At 42.7% G+C, this 17,071-nt stretch overlaps 1 protein-coding gene across 1 annotated transcript in view; it reads left to right on the top strand.

The window, feature by feature from the left end:
• Positions 1-17,071, top strand: part of ABRAXAS1 (abraxas 1, BRCA1 A complex subunit) — a 257,244-nt gene that overhangs the window by 77,228 nt on the left and 162,945 nt on the right. The window lies entirely within an intron of this gene.

Below are 17,071 nucleotides of genomic sequence, written 5' to 3'. Positions count from 1 at the left end.
TATATTTTATTGAAGTAACAATGTTTCAGGTGTACAAGAAGGTGATTCAGCTGTATATATGCACATTATTTTTGAGATTATTTTTCATCACAGGATATTACCAGATATTGCCTATAGGTCCCTGTGTTAAACAGTAAACCTTTGTTGTTTATTGTATATCTATTTTTTAATTAGAAATCTAACATTCTATTCATACTAAGTCAAACAAGTGGAATCAAAATGTCATAAATTTTTTAGTTAGGCAAAAATTCATAAGCTTTCTTGTATATATATTATTTATATATGTATACAAAAGTTTTTCTGCTATGCTTGATAAAGGCTTGAGAAAGAACATACAAAAAAAAAGAGATGGAGTGATTGGAAAACATAAACTGGGAGCACTGAATATGAAATAGAAAATGTGAAACAAACTACATAAAAGTAAAAGCTCATCATATAGTCCAGTTGTTTTTAAACATGGCTGCTCATTAGAAACGTATCTGGAGCTCTGAAGAAAAAAAAGCAATACCTGGACATTTGTATTTTTCAAATAATTCCAAGATAATTCTGATATGCATCTGGATTTTTAAAAGTGACTACAGATTTTTTTATTAAATGGTAGTTTGGTAATACAGAATTCTATTATTTTTCTGTTAACCAATCATGATACAATGGTAGTAAGTTACATAGTCACAATAGTAAAAGATGTTTATCAGTTTTCACAATCAATAGCCAGACAAAAAATAAAAGATAATTATAATTGCAAGCCATAATAGAACATGATTAACCTAACAATATCGGAGAAGGCAATGGCACCCCACTCCAGTACTCTTGCCTAGAAAATCCCATGGATGGAGGAGCCTGGAAGGCTGCAGTCCATGGGGTCGCTGAGGGTCGGACACGACTGAGCGACTTCACTTTCACTTTTCACTTTCATGCATTGGAGAAGGAAATGGCAACCCACTCCAGTGTTCTTGCCTGGAGAATCCCGGGGACAGGGGAGCCTGGTGGGCTGCCGTCTATGGGGTCACACAGAGTCAGACACGACTGAAGTGACTCAGCAGCAGCAACCTAACAATATAAAATAATTACATACAATTTGGGGGTAGAGAGATGTGTGAACCTATTCTCCATCTCACCCCTGACAAAGTTCTGATAATGTAACTTTACAAAATCTAATCTCTTGTTTAAGTAATTAGTTGAAAAAAGAGATGAAAGGGAAGGAGCCCAGGTGAACAGAAAGCTTCCTAAGAAAATATGTTGTTGCTGGGATTTTTGTCAACACTGAAATAGACGTGGTCACTTTATTTTAAATATTTTCTTAGGTACTTTTCTAAAATATCTCCAAGAAAGATATTCCACATTATCTCCATTTACTAAATCCAAAATTTGTCCTTGAAACTCTTTTTTTTCCTGCTCTTAAATTTCTGTCCTTGCCTTTTGAGCACATTTCCTCCAATAACGTCCACAGCACAGTGTCAACTACAAATTGGCGCTTGCCATTATCAACATTCAGAAAACTAAGATCATGGCATCCGGTCCCATCACTTCATGGGAAATAGATGAGGAAACAATGGAAACAGTGTCAGACTTTATTTTGGGGGGGCTCCGAAATCACTGCAGATGGTGATTGCAGCCATGAAATTAAAAGATGCTTACTCCTTGGAAGGAAAGTTATGACCAACCTAGATAGCATATTCAAAAGCAGAGACTTTACTTTGCCAACAAAGGTTCGTCTAGTCAAGGCTATGGTTTTTCCAGTGGTCATGTATGGATCCGAAAGTTGGACTGTGAAGAAGGCTGAGCGCTGAAGAATTGATGCGTTTGAACTGTGGTGTTGGAGAAGACTCTTGAGAGTCCCTTGGACTGCAAGGAGATCCAACCAGTCCATTCTAAAGGAGATCAGTCCTGGATGTTCATTGGAAGGAATGATGCTAAAGCTGAAACTCCAGTACTTTGGCCACCTCATGTGAAGAGTTGACTCATTGGAAAAGACTCTGACGCTGGGAGGGATTAGGGGCAGGAGGAGAAGGGGACGACAGAGGATGAGATGGCTGGATGGCATCACCAACTCGATGGACATGAGCTTGAATAAACTCCAGGAGTTGGTGATGGACAGGGAGGCCTGGAGTGCTGTGATTCATGGGGTCACAAAGAGTCGGACACGACTGAGCAACTGAACTGAACTGATTGCCTTCTACCTCTATAAGGATTAAATTATGTACTGCTGCATCTGCTGATTTTCAACACCCTCTGAAAGGAGTTCAGGGTGGAGAGCAGAAGTGAGGCACTCTGTGCTTGGGGAAAAACTGGGAAGACAGGTCTACAGATAGGTATTTTTAGGAGTTGATTTTATGAGTTCAATTCTTGTATCTCCCCATATCTAGAAAAGCACTAAATTCCTTCATGGTGACTACTGTTCTTCCTGATAGCAAAAGCTTCACGAGACTAGTAGAAACCTTCTGGAAAAATAAGTGCTTGATTGCATGCATGCCCCTTGCACCAAAATGATATATATACTGACCTTTGGAGCAGTTTCTCAAAGCTATCTGAGGTGCCATCTCCAGAGCTGCAGTCCTCATTTTGCCCCAAATAAAACTTAACTCTCGACTCTTACATTGAGCAGTTTTTTTAAGCCAACAACAGTAGGAATGAAAACTACATTGTTGCTCTTCTTAATATTGTTGCCATGGCTGTTAGCCTCCAGCTCTAACACTTCTCCTTCCTTAAGAGAACCTAAGCTGCAGAGAAGCGTTATCTTTGTCCTACAGGAAACCACTAGAAGAGACAAGCAACAGCCCACTGGGACTGGTTAGAACCAGTCAAATCCAAGATCATCCCCAGATGACACAATCTTCAGTAGACCCTGAGTCTCATTATATGAAAAGTGAAAGTGTTAGTTGCTCAGTCGTGTCCGTCGCTTCACGACCCCATGGACTGTACGGACTATAGCCAGCCAGACTCCTCTGTCCATGGGATTCTCCAGGCAAGAATACTGCAGTGGGTTGCCATTTCCTTCTCCAGGGGAACCTTCCTGACCCAGGGATCGAACCCAGGGATCCTGCATTGTAAGCAGATTTTTTACCATCTGAGCCTCTGGGGAAGTCCCAAACCTCATTACCCTGCTCATTGTAATAAATTAGCGTGCCAACTGACACACCCACCAGCACCAAGACTGCTGTCAGTGCCACCTATGACAACCGGGAGAGCCTATACAAGGACTGAAAAGGAGTATTGCCTCAGTTCTGAGCAAACTACACCCCTGTTCTCAGATAGCTCATGAATATTCCCCCTCTCTTTACCCAATCCCTCCCTTTTACCTCAAGCTTCCTACCAGTAGGGTTGAGAAGTTGATTTGCGAACTAAGTTCCCATTTTTCCATTCTCTGGCCATTGAATAAAGCTTGTGCTTCTTCAGTCTCAATATTGATTATGTTATTGGCTGTGCAAATCCAAACAAAAAAGAACCTTCCCCACCAAGGCAGAGGGCTTTGGCCAGGCTAGGGTCCAAGTGGGAGTCCATTCGACCAATTCAATAACAATACAATCCCAAATTCTATTTAATAATATTCTATGGGGACTTCCACTGTATAATCATACAGGATGTGATTTAGGTCATACCTGAATTGTCTAGTGGTTTTCCCTACTTTCTTAAATTTAAGTCTGAATTTGGCAATAAGGAGTTCATGATCTGAGCCACAGTCAGCTCCTAGTCTTGTTTTTGCTGACTGTATAGAGCTTCTCCATCTTTCGCTGCAAAGAATATAATCAATCTGATTTCGGTGTTGGCCATCTAGCAATGTCCATGCGTAGAGTCTTCTCTTGTGTTGTTGGAAGAGGGTGTTTGCTATGACCAGTGCATTTTCTTGGCAAAACTCTATTAGTCTTTGCCCTGCTTCATTCTGTACTCCAAAGCTGAATTTGCCTGTTACTCCAGGTGTTTCTTGACTTCCTACTTTTGCATTCCAGTCCCCTAAAATGAAAAGGACATCTTTTTTGGGTGTTAGTTCCAAAAGGTCTTGTAGGTCTTCATAGAACCGTTCAGCTTCAGCTTCTTCAGCATTACTGGTTGGGGCATAGACTTGGATTACTGTGGCATTGAAAGGTTTGCCTTGGAAACGAACAGAGATCATTCTGTCATTTTTGAGATTGCATCCAAGTACTGAATTTCAGACTCTTTTGTTGACCATGATGGCTACTCCATTTCTTCTGAGGGATTCTTGCCCACAGTAGTAGATATAATGGTCATCTGAGTTAAATTCACCCATTCCAGTCCATTTTAGTTTGCTGATTCCTAAAATGTCCACATTCACTCTTGTCATCTCCTGTTTGACCACTTCCCATTTGCCTTGATTCATGGACCTAACATTCCAGGTTCCTATGCAATATTGCTCTTTACAGCATTAGACGACCTTGCTTCTATCACCAGTCACATCCACAGCTGGGTGTTGTTTTTGCTTTGACTCCATCTCTTCATTCTTTCTGGAGTTATTTCTCCACTGATCTCCAGTAGCATATTGGGCACCTACCGACCTGGGAAGTTCCTCTTTTAGTATCCTATCTTTTTGCCTTTTCATACTGTTCATGGGGTTTTCAAGGCAAGAATAATAAAGTGGTTTGCCATTCCCTTCTCCAGTGGAAAACATTTCATCAGAACCCTCCACCATGATCCATCCATATTGGGTGGCCCTACATGGCATGGCTTAGTTTCATTGAGTTAGACAAAAATTCGGCCCATGTGATTAGACTGGTTAGTTTTCTGTGATTGTGGCTTCAGTCTGTCTGCCCTCTGATGCCCTTTCTCAGCACCTACCATCTTACTGGGGTTTCACTTACCTTGGACATGGGGTATCTCCTCATGGCTGCAGCTAATGACCTTGGATGTGGGGTATTTCCTCTTGGCTGCTCTTGGCTCCAGAGCCCCAAAGCTCAAAAATTGTGCTCAAACTACCACACAATTACACTCATCTCACACACTGATAAAGTAATGCTCAAAATTCTCCAAGCCTGGCTTCAGCAATATGTGAACCATGAACTTCCAGATGTTCAAGCTGGTTTTAGAAAAGGCAGAGGAACCAGAGATCAAATTACCAACATCTGCTGGATCATCAAAAGAGCAAGAGAGTTCCAGAAAAACATCTATTTCTGCTTTATTGACTATGCCAAAGCCTTTGACTGTGTGGATCACAATCAACTGTGGAAAATTCTGAAAGAGATGGGAATATCAGCACACCTGACCTGCCTCTTGAGAAACCTGTATGCAGGTCAGGAAGCAACAGTTAGAACTGGACACTGAACAACAGACTGGTTCCAAATAAGAAAAGGAGTATGTCACGGCTGTATATTGCCACCCTGCTTATTTAACTCATATGCAGAGTACATCATGTGAAATGCTGGGCTGGAAGAAGCACAAGCTGGAATCAAGATTGCTGGGAGAAATATCAATAACCTCAGATACGCAGATGACACCACCCTTATGGCAGAAAGTAAAGAAGAACCAAAGAGCCTCTTGATGAAAGTGAAAGAGGAGAGTGAAAAAGTTGGTTTAAAGCTCAACATTCAGAAAACTAAAATCATGGCATCCGGTCCCATCACTTCACGGCAAATAGATGCAGAAACAATGGAAACAGTGACAGACTTTCTTTTCTTGAGCTCCAAAATCACTACAGATGGTGATTGCAGCCATGAAATAAAAAGATGCTTTCTCCTTGGAAGAAAAATTATGACCAACATAGACAGCATATTAAAAAGCAGAGACATTACTTTGCCAACAAAGATCTATCTAGTCAAAGCTATGGTTTTTCCAGTAGTCATGTATGGATGTGAGAGTTGGACTATAAAGAAAGCTGAGTGCCAAAGAATTGATGCTTTTGAACTGTGGTGTTGGAGAAGACTCTTGAGAGTCCCTTGGACTGCAAGGAAATCCAACCAGTCAATCCTAAAAAAAAAAAATCAGTCCTGAATATTCATTGGAAGGATTGATGCTGAAGCTGAAACTCCAATCCTTTGGCCACCTGATGTGAAGAACTGACTCATTGGAAAAGACCCTGATGCTGGGAAAGATTGAAGAAGAAGGGGATAACAGAAGATGAGATGGTTGAATGGCATCACCGACTCAATGGACATGAGTTTGAGTAAACTATGGGAGTTGGTAATGGACAGGGAAGCCTGGCGTCCTGCAGTCCATAGGGTAGCAAAGAGTCAGACATGACTGAGTGACTGCACCAAACTGAACTGAAATGGAATGTAAGTTCTGTGAAAGCAAGAATTTTCATTTCTATGCTGTATTTCTAGCATCTGGAACAGTACCTGGCATCCATACACCAAGTACTCAAAAATAATTTGGGATTGGTTAATGATGAAATAACCTCTGAACTTTTTACCTAGTAATTTATCACACTCCTTCAGACACACAAATTAAACACCATGATGAAAGCAGATTGCCTATAACTCACGTCTTTTCCCCTACCAGAAGACTCATCAAAAGAAAAGTATTTGACTTTATATTGATAATGCATCTTGACCATGTCTGTTGTGGAACTCTATTCTGCGTCATCTGCTGTAAGTTCACTAGGGAAACCAATTTACAGTTTATCTACAGAGCAAAATTTTGCTTTGCCCACTGGTGTTTGCAAAGGAAAAAAGGGATGGTATTGATCAGGGTATAGGGAGGATAAAAATGTTGAGAACATAGTCATTCTGGGGTGACTTATAAAATCTAAGAAAGCATGCAAAGTACTATAAAGAAGACTAGGGTATGGATGCTACCCTAGAGAACATATCCATAAGATAATACGTTCCCTCTCTTTGTCCACAGCTATATCTTCCAGGGAATGAAATGCTCAAAGCATAATCACATTGGAAATTTCATTTATCGTTGTGTCTATTGCAGAATAAAAACCAGAGGGAGAAAAAAAATGATCTGTGATATACATGGACCATTTTCCTAAGTATTCTTGTTTAAAATAAATAAATAAAAGCTGAACTGTTGAACTGTAAAATCAAAAGTTCTTTACCAAAGCAGAAAATCTCTATTCTGTTTCCCAATGTAGCTCAGCTGGTAAAGAATCTGCCTGCAATGCAGGAGACCCCCGGTTCAATTTCTGGGTTGGGAAGATCCCCTGGAGAAGGGATAGGCTACCCATTCCAGTATTCTTGGGCTTCCCTGGTGGCTCAGATGGTAAAGAATCCACCTGTAATGTGGGAGACCAGGGTTCGATCCCTGGGTTGGGAAGATCCCCTAGAGAAGGGCATGGCAACCCACTCCAGTATTCTTGCCTGGAGAATCCCATGGACAGAGGAACCTGGAGAGCTACAGCTCATGGGGTCGCAAAGAGTTGAACATGACTGAGCAACTCAGCACAGCACGATATTTCACTGTGATTTGAGCAAATATGTGGTCTTTTTAAGCAGTTATTTATTCCTGTATTCCATCATTCAGTTAAGAAATGGTCAAAAAAAACTGGTTGCACACTTGCTATGTCCATGATCCTGGGAAACAGCATCAACAGTGGTGGGAAGCAGATGATAAGGGGGTTGAAAGGTGTGGTCCCTGATCTCATAGAGATTACAAGCTATAAATAAATTTTACAAATGGAGATTACAAGCCGGTGTGTTCATCAATTAGGCTCCAAATACTACTGCTCTATGTGCTTTTGTTAAAAGGAAACTTGATTCTGACCCAAGCATCTAGCCATGGCCAAAGGGTCTGAAGAGAAATAATTTAGGCACTTATTTGGTCACAGTCACTGGAGAAGCAATAGTTTTCCAAGTGTATTACAAAATAAACAGCTCCATTAAGCTCATTACTATTAAATATGTTTGTAAATAAGAATTGGAGTTGCTATTTATCTAATGAGATTTTAATGGGTTTTTTGAAAATAGTTTTAAAGGACAGGGACTGCTTTTTCCAATTTTTTTTAACATTTACTTATTTATTTGGCTGCAATCCATTGCAGCGTGCAATATCTTCTTTGTGGCACATGTGACCTTAGTGTCCTGACCAGGGATCGAACCCAGACCCCCTGCACTGAAAGCGTGGAGCCTTAGCCACTGGACCACCAGGGAAGTTCTTCCAATGATATTTAAACTGTCTCTCTCTAAATGTGTCTGGTGTTAACAAAGTGCTGGCCTCCAAGTAATTCAGATTTAGTGTTAGAGTTCACTGAAATCAGTCATGGGATCAAGATAAGGTAACAGTGGACGGTTTACACTTCCAAACACTCATGTGCTATTCTTTGCATACACATGCAAAATCCAGCTTACGCAAGAAGAAAAAATCGAAGCCTTCCCAATTTTCCACCCTGTAAACCACTATGTGGTGGGAACAGTGGATGGATTTGCTGTTCATTCATCCCAACCTCTGTCTACCATGCTTTCCTGCACTGCGGAAGCTGGAAAGATAAAAATTCCATTTCCATGACTCATTTGAAGATGAATTTGGGCAAGAACTGGATTTCATCCTGAGTCAAGTAGGGAGGGAGATATTCATTTTGAAACCATGTGCCTCAGATTGGAACTTGAATGCATGTGGTGCCAGGACTCGAACCCAGCCCAAACCCATGGTCTTCCAAGATCACACTCTGGTTTCAGCACTTAATGAAGCTCAGGTTCTTGGTCTTATCACAGAAAGAATTCAGTGAGAGACAAAGTAGACAGGAAGGTAGGTAAGAAGTGGATTTATTTAGAGAGAAACACACTCCACAGAAAGTGGGCCATCTCAGAAGGAGAGAGTGGTGTCACAATATGGCATGGTTAATTTTTATGGGCTGGGTAATTTCATAGGCTAATTAGTAGGAGGATTATTCCAACTAATTTGGGTAAGGGGTGGAGATTTCCAGGAATCAGGCCACTGCTCCACTTTTTTACCTTTATGGTGGGTCTTGGAATTGTCATGGCGCCTGTGGGTGTGTCACTTAGCTTGCTGATGTGTTACAGTGAGCATATACTGAGGCTGACGTGTTACAATGAATATATTCTGAGGCTCAAGGTCCAGTGGAAGTCAACTTGTCCACCATCTTGGACTACTTTGGTTCTAATCAGTGTATGTCATGTCTTTGGGTTATGTCATTCTTTTAAAGGTTGTGCTCTGCCCCCTTGCCTCCTGTTTCAACTTTGCCAGTACAGATTTATCAGACGATCACAGCTCCAGAGCCAACAATGACGGGACCAGCTTCCTGACCCCTAGGTTTTGGTTGAGGTGGTGTGTTTGTGAACCGACAGGGGAGGTGGTAGCACCCTGACCCCAGACTCACAACTAAGGTAACGTGACTTCAGGACCAATAGCAGCCTGAGGAACCTGCTGGTTCTCCAATGTCCCCACTGTGCTGAAGTCGTGGCCCTCCGCCAAGCTGGTGTGGGCTGTGCTTTAGGTACTAGCACCTGGAGGGCCTCCCAGGACCTCCTCCTCCAATCCCTCTAGTGATTTCATAAGCACGTTTATTCCCTGTGTGAAATTTCCTTCTGCTTAAAATAACTGAAGAGTTTTCTCCTATATCCAATCAAGCCCTGACTGATAGATCCCTTACCCAGGAATTAACTCAGCCAAAAGCACAGAGACTGGCTTTTTCCATCTGTCTATAGAAAATGTCCTCTGAGTCTTATCTAAACACTACTTTGTGTGGCATTTTAAGGATTTTTTTTTACACTACTTTAATGACTCCTAAAAAAGAACATAAAATCCCTTTTATGTCTTCTTGCCCTCTCTCCTCCTCCAATTTTCATCAGCCTCCATTTCCTGGGTCACAGTAAGCTCCTTGAAGTAGATCTGTTAATGCAAGGGTAATAAAAGCAAGACGTGCCTTGAAAATGTCGGAAGGGGGCCAGGTGGGGCCGGATGGAACCAAGAAGCTCCATTTTTACTTCAGTACAAATTATTTGTCTAAAAACTCCGCACCTGAGAAACACGAAAATCTAGGATTCCGGACTTTGTCTTAAAACAGAATGCTAGAGATGATGTAGTCAAGCCTTCCAAAGCTGAAAGAATGAGGCATTTCATTCTTCTTCATAGTTCTTAAATCAAGCATCACCTTCTGGCATGTGGAGCAAAATGAATAATAACGACAGCAACAATTGCTCCCACTTGTTGAATGTGTATGCAGTGCAAAACTCTATGCTACATCAGTGATTATTTCCAAACCTCACATCTCCCCAAAGACATCATTTCCTTTCTATGGATGAAAAACTGAGGCTCAGAGAGAGTAAGAAAATTGTCCAGGGTTTTAACTCTGTTTTGAGCACATGTGCATGCTAAGTTGCTTCAGTCCTGTCTGATGCTTTGCAACCTCTGTCCAATGGGAGTCTCCAGCCAAGAAAAAATAATAATAATCCTTCCAGTACATTCACTCCATCCATCACTGAATAAATCTCTTTTGAACACCTCGAATGGGCCATGCTATTCAGGGGGCCATGCTTTCCATGGGCTAATCCAGGATAGCTCAGACACAGCACTCTCACTTGTTGAAAGAGTAGGCCTGTCATGCCACTAACATTGGTCAGGAAACTTCATGTGACCATTTCTCAAAGCATCAGGGATCATCTCTTCTGAGGACCACCTCGCTTTCTTTTTTTTTTTTTTTTTTTTCATTTTTTTAAATTTAATTTTATTTTATTTTTAAACTTTACATAATTGTATTAGTTTTGCCAAATATCAAAATGAATCCACCACAGGTATACATGTGTTCCCCATCCTGAACCCTCCTCCCTCCTCCCTCCCCATTCCATCCCTCTGGGTCGTCCCAGTGCACCAGCCCCAAGCATCCAGTATCGTGCATCGAACCTGGGCTGGCAACTCGTTTCATACATGATTTTTTACATGTTTCAATGACATTCTCCCAAATCTTCCCACCCTCTCCCTCTCTTGATCTTTCCACTTTTGCTTTTCCTGACTGATTTTGCAACCCAGCACTGTATTTATCAGCTACATAGCCTTGGACAAGTTATTTAAACTCTGAGCCTCAATCTTCCTCATCCTGAAAGTGAGAATAATAAAACTGCCTACCTTGTGGGGTTATTGTAAGGGTTAAATAGAAAATAATAAATAGAGCATTTAGAAGAGTGCTGGCACATAGTAACACTCAATTTGTGTTAATTGTGATTGTTTTTATCTTTACTGCTATTATTTTTATAGCACCAGCCAACATTAGAAGTACACAGAGTACTTATTATTGACTGGAGTATGAGAAATCTTCAGTCAATCCTGAAGGAAATCAGTCCTGAATATTCACTGGAAGGACTGATGCTGAAGCTGAAACTCAAATACTTTGGCCATCTGATGCAAAGAACTGACTCATCTGAAAAGACCCTGATGCTGGGAAAGACTGAGGGCAGGAGGAGAAGGGGACGACAGAGGATGAGATGGTTGGACAGCATCACCAACTCAATGGACATGAGTTTGAGCAAGCTCCGGGAGTTGGTGATGAACAGGGAAGCCTGGGGTGCTAAAGTCCATGGGGTCGCAAAGAGTCAGACAGGACTGAGTGATGGAACTGAACTGAACTGAATGAGAAATCTTAGGCTGTGCTCTTCTCAGAATGAGAAGGCCATAGGAACAGATTGGAGCTCATTCATTTTCATCTGACCTGATTTAAAGCTTAGTTTAAAGATGCAGTCAGTCCCCGATTCCCAGATCTGAGGATTACTACAGTTTGGTTGGGCTTCCCAGATGGCACTAGGGGTAAATAACTTACCTGCCAGTGCAGGAGACGTAAAAGATGTAGATTCAATCCCTGGGTCGGGAAGATCCCCTGGAGGAGGGCATGGCAACCCACTCCAGTATTCTTGCCTGGAGAATGCCATGGACAGAGGAGCCTAGTGGGCTATACAGAGCATGGGGTCACAAAGAGTCGAAAATGACTGAGCGACTTAGCACTCAGTTTGTTTGATAGTCACACTGACTTCTATGTCCCCAAACCAGAAGCACTTCATTCAGTACATTTCACTGGTCTCTCAAAAAGTAAATCTCTTTGAAACAGACTGTGCTATCCCACCTAAATCTCAGCTTTAGGACTGAAGGATTTATCCCCCTTCCTCCTGGGCTTGCTGCCCTCCACCAACCCTCAGGCCTTGGGAATTACCCTCAAGTTGGCTGAATGCAACAACCTCAGCCACAGTCTTACCCACTTCCCAGGGTCAACCTGCATTTGATGACTGGTTGATATAGGGACATGAAAATCCAGCCTCCAAGCCCCAAATGGGGTCAACTCCAAAGGGCTATTGTAGTTGCAGAGCTAGCCATGGGGGTAGCCACACTGCCATCCAACCCCTCCTTCCACCCAATCCCTCCCCAGCAAGTCCTAATCCCAGGAGCACCCCTAATAAACTCACACAATAACCTCTGGTTTAGAGTCACCTTTCCAGGAATCCAACCCACAACATCCATTCTGTAGATGCAAACTCCATGTTTGCTACATGGCAAAACTGCTCTCTTCACAGATTCCCACCTCAGCTCAACATAGTGGGCACTTCTCCAGCCTCTGAGCTTCTCCATCAGCAGTATGACCTAATGGGGTCTTATGTCTCAGGAGTCTGTTTGTCTTATGAAAGTTCTATCATTGAAGCACCTCTAGTCTGCTTACAAACAGATGTTGTAGCATCATGACTCTGTCTGTTTCTGCCTTAGAGCCTTTTTTTTTTCATTACTCATCTATGAGGTAGAATAAATTCAAATAATGGTGCTGGTGGTGGTTTAGTCGCTAAGTCATGTCTGACTCTTGCAACCCCATGGACTGTAACCTGCCAGGCTCCTCTGTCCATGGGATTCTCCAGGCAAGAATATTGGAGTGGGTCGCCTTTTCCTTCTCCAGAGGATCTTCCCGACCCAGGAATCGAACGAACCCATGGCTCTTGCACTGCTGACGAATTCTTTACCACTGAGCCACTAGGGAGGCCCATTCAAATAATGGTCCTCCCAAAACCTTACCCCAGACTTGGTCCAGGACTGGGCTCATGAAGCCTGATTCCTGCCTCATTCAGGGTCAGTCCTCTCCCACAAGGCTCCCCAGCACTTTAAACAGATCTACTTCTGTAGACACTGCTGAATCCCAGCCACCAACACAGCTGATGCTCACATTGCTTGCCCAGTCCACAAGTTTCGCCACCAACTGTTAAATGTTGTTTTCTGGTATTAGGTGACCATAAATATTCACTGTCTAAGCAGAGAATAACCTCATTCAGCCCAGTCTGTAGCTGTAATTTTTTTTAAACTGGAATATAATTGCATTACAATGTTGTGTTAGTTTCTGCTGCATAACAATGTGAAGCAGCTACATGTATGCATATATCTCCTCATCCTTAGCCTCCTTCTCACCCCACCATCCCATCCTTCTAGTTCATCACAGAGCACCGAGCTGCGCTCCCTCTGTTATACAGCAGCTCCCTACTTGTTGCTCAGTCGCTAAGTCACGTCTGACTCTTTGAGACCCCAGGGACTGCAGCACGCCAGGCTTCCCTGCCCTTCACTGTCTTGGATTTTGCTCAAACTCCCATCCAGTGAGTCAGTGATGCTTCCCACTAGCTATCTGTTTTATACATGGTAGTGTGTATATGTCAATGTAGCTGTAATTTTTTAAAGACTGAATTCCTAGTTTCCTTTAAAACCAAAAAAAAAAAAAAAAAAAAAGTCTTAGCAGCAGAATCCAACCATGTGAAGGTGAATTCAGCAAATTTACTATCTGGACTGGGTACAGTTTCCGGCTGCCCAGTAAGGAGGATAGGCTATAAATTTGCTTTGCTGCCCAAGGCAGGTACTTCAAAGTGTCTCTCTTCTCCTTGAATACAAACCTGGCCTTCATTGTACCTGCTTCTGGCTCTCATCCCTGCCAGAACACTTGAGAAGGATTAATCCTCGACCCCAGGATGACTTTCCCTGGTTCAGAAAGTCAATGGAACTGCTGTAGGGAGAGGAGAGTGGGTTTGTGTGGGCAAGGCTGCTCCCACTGTCCATCACATGTATTGCTGCATGTGCTAAGTCTCTTCAGTCCTGTCTGACTCTTCACTACCCTATGGACTGTAGCCCACCAGGCTCCACTGTCCATGGGATTTCCCAGGTAAGAATAGTGGAATCAGTTACCACACCCTCCTCCAGGGGATCTTCCCAAACCAGAGATCGAACCCTGGTCTCTTATGTCTCCTGCATTGGCAGGCAGGTTCTTTACCACTAGCACCACCTGGGAAGCCTTGCATGTACTTCACTGACAGCTATCCATGAGGTCTCCCTTCTACTTTCCATCCTGGTTCTTAGCCGAGGAGAGCAGACAGCCCTTGGAGGACAGAATAAATTATATCCCAGAGGAGTCCTGGGAAGAAACTTACTGGTTCTGATGAAAACTTGGATCAGCTGGTTTGTCACACAGGTCAAACTTCAATCCTAAGAAATTTATCAAATGGATACTTTATGCTTTCAATCTGAGTCATATCAATTAAAAGTTCAGGAAGAAGAAAGATGGTATAAAATGATGAGAAAGAAGTACCAAATGTTATTATTTAATCATGGCAAGTGAATGAGATGACTTTGTTGTTGTTCAGTTGCTCAGTTGTGTCCAACTCTTTGCAACCCCATGGACTGCAGCAAGCTTGGCTTTCCTGTCCTTCACTATCTTCCAGAGTTTGCTCTAGCTCGTGTCCATTCAGTCAGTGATGCCATTCAACTATCTCATCCTCTGTCATCCCCTTCTCCTCCTGCCTTCAGTCTTTCCCAGCATCAGGGTCTTTTCAAATGAGTCAGCTCTTTGCATCAGGTGGCCAAAGGACTGGAGGTTCATCTTCAGCATCAGTCCTTCCAATGAATAGTCAGGGTTGATTTCCCTTTAGGATTGATTCCCTAGTGGTTTGGTCTCCTTGCTATCTAAGGGACTCTCAAGAGTCTTCTCCAGCACCACAGTTTGACAACATCAATGAGATGGCTGCCCTACTATTAGAAATGAAAGTGTTCATAGCTACTATTTGTTTAGAATTATGTAGAGGAACTGAACTAAATTTCTTACATTATCTTATTTAATCCTAATAACTATCATGAAGGAATTATGTATCTGTTCACAAACAAGAAGATGGAGGTTTGCAGGGATTAAGTCAATTGCCCCAGGTTACACAGCTAGAAAGCCCTGGGAAAGGGATTCCAATAAAGGACTGTCTGACTGCACCCTTAGCCTCTCCTCATTGGCCATCCACCACTTTTCACACCTTCAAAAATCAGGACAGACATCCCACACTCAGCCTGCTTTCTTCTCGTTTTGGTGGCAACTGTAACTATGCCATGAAATTAAAAGAAGTTTATTCCTTGGAAAGAAAGCTATGACAAATCTAAACAGTGTATTAAAAAGCAGAGACATCACTTTGCTGACAAAGGTCCATAGCTTCACTATCTACTATAAAAAAGCTGTGGTTTTTCTCAGTAGTCATGTACAGATGTGAGAGCTGGACCGTAAAGAAGGCTGAGCACCAAAAAATGGATGCTTTCAAACTATGGTGCTGGAGAACTCTCGAGAGTCCTTTGGACACTAAGGATTTCAAACTAGTCAATCCTAAAGGCAATCAGCCCTGAATATTCATCGGAAGAACTGATGCTGAAGTTCCAATAGTTTGGCCACCTGATGCGAAGAGTCAAGTCATTGGAAAAGATCATGATGCTGGGAAAGATTGGAGGCAAAGAAGAAGGGGGTGGCAGAGGTTGGATAGCATCACTGACTCAATGGACATGAGTTTCAGCAAATTCCAGGAGATAATGAAGAACTGGGAAGCCTAGCCACTGCAGTCCTTGGGGTTGCAAAGAGTCATACACGACTTAGGGACTGAACAGGAACCTCATAACTGCACCAGGGCCTGCCCATCCTCAACTTCCACCCACAGTCTACTCTGCTGAATTTCCGAGGCCTCCTTTCTAAAGACCCTCACCCCACCAGCCTGGCTTCTCTGCATGTAGGAGGCCTATCTGGCCAAGCTCACAGTTCCCTTCCCTCAAATTCAAGTCTATTTCAACCTGGACACACTTCTCAAGGTTACAGGAGTGTTTTCTCAGGCTGCTACTCACCTGATATTAGAGACGAAGACATAAAAGCTTCCAATTTATTTCCATCTTTGAAGTTCTCAATAAAGCTGAATAAAGCTTTTAATAATGACAAAGCCTCATGTTGAATTGAGGACAAATTCTTTCTGACTCAAGGACTTTACTCGCTTTTTTACTTTCTCAGATGCTCAGTAAATAGTTATTTACATGGCATTTCTGAGCTATAGGTATTTTATTTCTTTTGTTTTTAATTTTTTTAAACATACCCCTTTTTTTAAAATTGGGATGTAGGTGCTTTACAGTGTTGTACAACAAAGTAAGTCAGCTATATGCATACATATATAACTTCCCTCTTGGCTTTCCCCCTCACCCCCAAGAGAAAAACAAATATATCCTATATTAATGCATATATGTGACATCTAGACAAATGGTACAGGGGAACCTATTTGCAGCGAAGAAATAGAGACACAGGCATAGAGAATGGACATGTGGGCAAGAGTTCAGGGAAGGGGTGGGGTGAACTGGGAGATTGGGACTGACACGTGTGCACTCCCAAGTGTCAAACAGCTAGCTGGTGTGAGCCCACTGTACAGCATGGCAAGTTCGGCTCGGCCTTCTGTGGTGTGTGCTTGTGCTTAGTCATATCCAATTCTCTGTGACCCATTGGACTATAGCCCACCAGGCTCCTCTGTCCATGAGATTTTTCAAGCAAGAATACTGGAGTGGGGTGCCATTTCCTTCCTCCAGGGGATCTTCCTGACCCAGGGATCAAACCCACGTCTCCTGTGTCTCCTGAATTGCAGGTGGATTCTTCACCCGCTGAGCCATCCAGGAAGCCCATTCTGTGGTGACCTGGCGGTTTTATTTCTGATTAGAAGAGGACTATCTGAGCACAGACCACTCGGAGGGGCCATTCCCTCTTTGGATGCCCATGGCCTGTGTACCGGCTCCTCCGGCACTTGGCTTGTACAGGCGTGACCTCTGCTTTCTGGACATGTGACTCCCCAGCTCCTCCAGGTAGAAAGTTCATTGAGAGCCCATTTGTTTCGCTAAACTTCTGCCTTTGGAAGCCCTTTACATAGAAATTGCTCAT

Source organism: Bubalus kerabau, chromosome 7 (assembly GCF_029407905.1).
Source record: "Bubalus kerabau isolate K-KA32 ecotype Philippines breed swamp buffalo chromosome 7, PCC_UOA_SB_1v2, whole genome shotgun sequence".
Taxonomy (NCBI): domain Eukaryota; kingdom Metazoa; phylum Chordata; class Mammalia; order Artiodactyla; family Bovidae; genus Bubalus; species Bubalus kerabau.
Note: the sequence above shows the minus strand (reverse complement) of the source record. Positions and strands in the feature narration are given on the sequence as shown.